Genomic DNA, 6671 nt, shown 5'->3' on the forward strand with positions numbered 1-6671 from the left:
GCTTTGAAGTCTGAGTAAAATCCCAAGTAATTATGCCGGGATCGTGTTTGGGGATCAACGGATGATAGTTAAGAACGAACGAAGAATCAGGCAGGCATACTGTGTAGTGTCCAGTAAAATGCACATAACATTTTGCTCAGAGATCCGTTTGGTCTGAACAATATATTGTCGGACAGTTAATTCAAAGGGCTACAATTTTTATGTTTTATGTTTTATCAAATGTCTAGCAGAATAGGGTGAAACGTGCACAGTAAGTGCGCAGACGCGCACCGTCCAACTCCAAAAAAGTATACTTTTTCGCATAGGAGAAGGTATATTTGTTTGGGCCCGACCCTACTTGGTATATATACATGGAAAAATGGTATTTTGAGGACTTTTGACATAATTTAGACCTAAGGAAGCTAAGGAGAAGAGGGAGAAGCAAGAGCACAAGGATTTCACCATTCATCCTCACACAAGACAAGGGTTTGGATGTTTTATATTTTTCTTTGACTTAAACTTAATTGTGATGAATTTATCCATGTCTATGGAGTAATTCTTCCTTAGGGATTGATGGATTTGGTATTTTAAGAATTATTTGTGGATATTAACTCTAGTTTTATGTATTGAATCGTTTTGGGTATTTTTATTGTTGCATATATATTCACATGTTTATGTAATCGAAAGATGCATAATTTGTGGTATTTTGCATTATCATGTTGGTTAAATTCGTTGACTCTTCTTAGTAATCGAAAGAGGCTAGTTGAATTATTGTTTAGACCTAGTTAGGAGAATAATCGAAAGAAGTTCTCCTAAAGATTAACCCGCTACGAATCTTGCATATCTTCACCGAGCTTAACTTAGTTTATATTGTGAGGTTGAGACTTAATTGAGAGAGGAGTTTCTACTGAACGTTCAAACTAATAATAGAGTGAATTCGAGAGACTCACTTGAACCATAGAGTGAAGTAACTAGACTTAATTCCCAAACAAGTATCTTGCACCTATCCAATGAACCCCTATTTTCTTCCATTGATATCGTCTTTGCTTACTCTTGTTGCGATTGTCATTAGCCAACAGTTTAGACTTTTAGTAAATTTTAGTTTTAATTCACACAACTCTAAATTGTTGATCATCTTGGATAGCAATTAAAACTACAAGCTACGAAAATACTGTTTAAATCCAATCCCCGTGGATACCATATTTTCTATACTATATTCGACTAGTGATCATAATTTTATGTTGTGTTTTTAGCTCGTCAAATTTTGGCACCGTTATCGGGGATTGGTAATCAATGGTGTTTGAAATATTTTTTGGTGCTAATTCAGGAATTAGGTTTTAGTTTTTCTTTTCTCTTTTCTTTTCTATTTTATTTTCTTTATTAGTTAACTTATTTTCAAGATTTGTTTTGTAGTACCTAAAAATTTGGAGAAGATACTATAGATATTGAACTCTAAATGCTGTGAAGATGGAGTATAACTAGCCTAAGAAAATGGTTGAAGAGTTAGCAATTGAATATTATCAGCGGTCTGCTATGTGTTTTAAATGCGGTGGAAATCATCTGTGGGTTGACTGTCAAGCTGGTATGTATTCTTTCTATGGTTCATATTTTGAACAGTCTCGCTCTGTTTCTAGTCCGTATAGATATGAGGATTCATATGGGCATAATCTTGACTCTGGTTATGATGAATACCCTTATTATAACTTGAATGGAAGTGAAGTGAGATAACCACCTCAAGGGGAGAATGATATTTTGGAAGAGCTTGTGTATAAGTTCATAAATAAGCCGGTAGAGAAATTTACACAAGATGATGAAGCCATTAACAACCTAACAACGCAAGTGAGTCAATTGGTAAGTACACTGTCAGGAAGCTCATTGCATTGTGATGGTGAATATATGGAGAAGATACCCTATGAGAATGAGCCTACCCAAGAGGATGAACATCCACAGAGAGAGCTTTTCACTGTTCAAGATGACTCTGATTCAACCGAGATGATCAAAAATAAGGTTGTGGTTGAGTGTGAAGAAATGGAAGAAGAGTTCAAACCCCCATCCACATTTCCACATCTGTAACATGTAGTAGAAGAGAATGAGAAACAAATAGTCTTGAACATACCAGAGGAATATTCACTTGACCTTTCGTCCTTATTTTCTTATTCTAACCTTGATTATGTGGATTTTATTTTTGGGGATCTACAGGAATATATATTGATTGATCCTGTGAAAGAATGCAGGAACAAGTTGAGGATGATCATGAACGAGCAATTCACCGCTCAAAATGAGGACAATAAAGAAAGAAAATAGCAGGTCTTGCAGGTATCCTTAGAAGAATTGGGCTTAATGAGCTCCATAAAGAATCCCAAGGAGCGAAAACAAAGAATGAATTCAAAATTAGGGGTGGAGTTCATAAGTTCTCGAAAAAGAAGAAAATTCAGGGAAGTTTTCTTTAACTTATGCTTGTTAATTGTATGTCATGGGGACATGCCACAACTTAAAGTGTGAGGTAGGGGGATATTTGTATGTTTTATGTATATGTATTTTAGTTTCTGTTAATTTTAGTAGTTAGAGATAAAAAAAATTGAAAAAAACATAAAAAGTTTAAAAATTTTGATTTTTTCTGATGATGGATATCATTCGACGGGTTTCTTGTGCAAAAAGATTTTCTTTTGTAGTTAGTGTAATAATTCCCCCTTGATTTTTCTTTGTGCCGCGGTTCTTTTCCAAGGGTTTTGTTTGAACCGGGTGTAGTTTGATTTTTGTTTTTAGAAGTAGGAAAACCTTGTGATGTGATTTGAATTAAAAGCAATGCCTCTTGACTTTGTTATGCCTTGAGAATAGTGAGTTCTTTAGTGTGACGCTTAGACTCAGTTTTTGACTCTTGTATAAGTACCTTAAATTGTGTGATCTTAACTTTTCTTAACTGCTTTGACTAGAGTGTCTTGATGAATCCAATCTTGAGTGAGTTATGTGCCATGTGTGTGAGGTTTGTGTATTATGTACATTGCATTTGATGTCTAGAACTTGCCCCGTATGTTTGCAAAGCGAAATAGTAGTTTTATTCAGTCTTGGAAGTGATATAGGCATTTCTTTGTTGCGCCATTTATATGTTTTACCCACCTAATTATTATGTATTTTAGTTAACCCCTTTGAGCCTATAATCATGTTTCTTTGGTAACCACATTACAAGCCTTACCCTTTTCTTTGAATTGACCATCTATTTGAACCATTTTCCTCCCATGAGCACTTAAAATTATTATGAATTTTGTAAAAGTTGAAGTGTGGGGTGGTTAGTTTGGCTTTTGAATGGAACTAATGAAATAAGGAGAAAGGTGCATTTTTTTGAAAAAGTAAGAGCCACTTGAATTGAACAAGAAAATAAAAAAAAATAGTTGTATTATTGTGAACTAGATTCATTGATAAGTAGTAACTCTTGATGCAATTGTGCTTAAAGAATAGGGAGTTAATGCATGTTGATGTTAATATGGAGTATGGTTTGACATAAGTGTGGGGTGTGAACAATGAAATGTATGTATTAAAGTGCTTAGGGAAGTGTAGTCACTCTTATATCTAAATGTATCCTACCAATCCCGCAACCTACATTACAACCAGTTAAAAGTCCTACTTGATCCTTGACTGAATGAGCTTAATTAGTAGAGTAGTACACTACGGGCAAGCCTGTGGTTCATATTTTGTGGCATATGAATGTTATTTCTAAGAGTGAGCGAATTCTTTCTATCTTGAGTTCTTAATTGTTATTAAATTCTATGGTGTGAGTAAATGTTCTCTATTGTGTGTCAGGGCACTTGATTCATGAAGGAAAATTAATGTCGTTAACCTCTACGTTAGAGTAAGTGAGCGGGTTATGAATAATGTATGGTACTTGTGAATCAAATCTTGAGGTGAAGATGTTACACAATTGTGCTTAGTCTATTTTAAATATTCTTGGTGTAATGAGGTAGGAGAGTTATTTAGTAAGGTTGTGTCTATATAAAGTAGGTTTGCTTGCTCGAGGACGAGCAATGGGTTAAGTGTGGGGTGTTATGGCACGACGCAAATTGCCGTCAATCACTTGAAATGAATCACTGCCACTACGTGGCCATCACCAACTTTTCCCAGATAGTGCTTTACCCGGTGACCGTAGACTCTAAATACTTCATCATTTTTATTCTTCAAGTCCAATGCACCAAAGGGTGTCACTCTCACAACTTCAAACGTGCTACTCCATTTAGACTTCAACTTTCTCGGAAACATCCTTGTTCCGAATGTACTTGTCATGGAGGTTCTTCATCTTCTCCTTGTATAAGGATGAACTTGGATATTCATGGTACCGAAATTCATCTAGCTCATTCAATTGTGCCACCGTTAAGTTGGAGGCGACATCCTACTCAAGATTTAGCTTCTTCAAAGCCCACATGGCCTTATGCTTAAGTTCCACGGGAAGGTTACAAGCTTTCCCAAACACTAATCGGTATGAAGACATCCCAATTGATGTTTTGTAAGCCGTCCTATAAGACCATAAAGCATCATCAAGTTTCTTTGACCAATCCGTTCGGTTGGCACTCACTCTTTTTGATAAAATACTCTTGATCTCCTGGTTAGAGACTTCTACTTGTCCATTTGCTTGAGGGTGATAGGGGGTCGTGACTTTGTGAGTGACACCATACTTGCTAAGCAAGGAATCAAAAGCTTTGTTGCAAAAATACGACCCCCCATCGCTTATAATGGCCCGCGGAGTACTAAACCTTGTGAATATGTTCGTTTTCAAACATGCCACCACACTTCTAGCTTCGTTGTAGAGCAACGGCCTCAACCCATTTTGACACATAATCCACAGCTACCAAAATGCAGGTGTTCCCACAAGAGCTTATATATGGTCCCATGAAATCAATACTCCACACATCAAAAATATCAATTTCCAAGATGGTGGTGAGGGGCATCTCATTTTTCTTTGAAATCCCACTGGCCCTTTGATATTCATCACAACGCATGACTAAATCACTTGCGTCCTTGTAGAGAGTAGGATAATATAATCTACAACTCAACACTTTAGCCGCCGTTCTTGCTCCCACATGGTGACCACCGTAGGGTGAAAAATAACAAGCCCCAAGAATTTCAACTTGTTCCTCATCCGACACACATCTTCTAATCACGCCATCGTTACAAATCCATAAGAAGTACGGTTCATCCCAATAATAGTCTAGGCAATCTCGTTTGAGCTTCTTTCTTTGATTTGAAGAGAACTCATCTGGTACAATACCACTCACAAGATAATTTGCTAAGTCAGCTAACCATGGCATCTCGATCATTGAAATGGCTAGAAGTTGCTCGTCGGGGAAGGAGTCATTGATTTCATGGTCGTCATGTGGCCTCCCCTCCTCCTCCAAGCGAGACAAGTGGTCCACCACTTGGTTTTCACTGCCTTTGCGGTCTTGGATGTCTAGATCAAACTCTTGCAATAAAAGCACCCATCTCATTAACCGAGCCTTTAAATATTTCTTGCTCATAAGGTACCAAAGTGCCGCATGATCCGTGTGGATAATCACCTTTGTACCCATCAAGTACGGGCATAACTTCTCCATAGCAAAAACAATAGCAAGGAGCTATTTTTAGGTCAATTGTAATTGACTTGGTCATCATTCATGGTCTTGCTAGCATAGTAGACCGGATGAAAGATCTTGTTAACATGTTGCCCCAAAACTGCTCCGACCGCCACATCACTAGCGTCACACATGAGCTCAAAAGGCCAGCTCCAATTCGGGGCAGTGATAATAGGAGTAGTTGTCAATTTGAATCTGAGCAATTCAAATGCCTTCATGCAATCCTCATTGAAATGGAATTTGGCATCTTTCTCCAAAAGTTTACACAAGGGGTTCACCACTTTGGAAAAGTTCTTGATGAAATGCCGGTAGAACCCCACATGACCCAAGAAACTCCTATCCCTTCACGGATGTTGGAGGTGGAAGTTTAGAAATCACCTCTATTTTCGCCTTGTCGACCTCAATGCCGTTCTTTGAAATTTTGTGGCCAAATACAATGCATTCCTCAACCATAAAATGACATTTCTCCCAATTCAACACCAAGTTCGTCTCTTCACATCTTGCCAAAACCTTATCCAAATTTTTCAAGCAATCATCAAAAGAATTCCCGACCACCGAAAAATCATCCATGAAGACTTCAAGGAAATCCTCCACCATGTCCGTGAAGATAGCCATCATACACCTTTGAAAAGTCATCGGTGCATTGCATAACCCAAATGGCATCCGCGAGAATGCGAAAGTACCATAAGGACATATGAAAGTAGTATTCTCTTGATCCTCTGGAGCAATAAGAATTTGATTTTAGCCGGAATACCCATCAAGGAAATAATAGAAAGCATGGTCGGCCAACCTATCAAGCATTTGATCTAGGAAGGGAAGTGGGAAATGATCCTTCCTTGTGACTTTGTTGAGCTTGCGATGATCCATACACACTCTCCACCCGGTCACCGTTCTTGTAGGAATCAACTTGTTCTTGTCATCGGTAACCACCGTCATGCCCCCTTTCTTTAGGACACATTGCACCGGAGAGGTCCACGAACTATCGGAAATGGGGTAAACAACCACGGCATCCAACCACTTTATGATCTCCTTTTTGACCACCTATTGCATTGCTTCATTGAGTCTCCTTTGATGTTCAATGGGGGGTTTGGAATC

This window comes from Nicotiana tabacum, chromosome 15, assembly GCF_000715075.1.
Source record: "Nicotiana tabacum cultivar K326 chromosome 15, ASM71507v2, whole genome shotgun sequence".
In the NCBI taxonomy this organism is placed as follows: Eukaryota; Viridiplantae; Streptophyta; class Magnoliopsida; order Solanales; family Solanaceae; genus Nicotiana; species Nicotiana tabacum.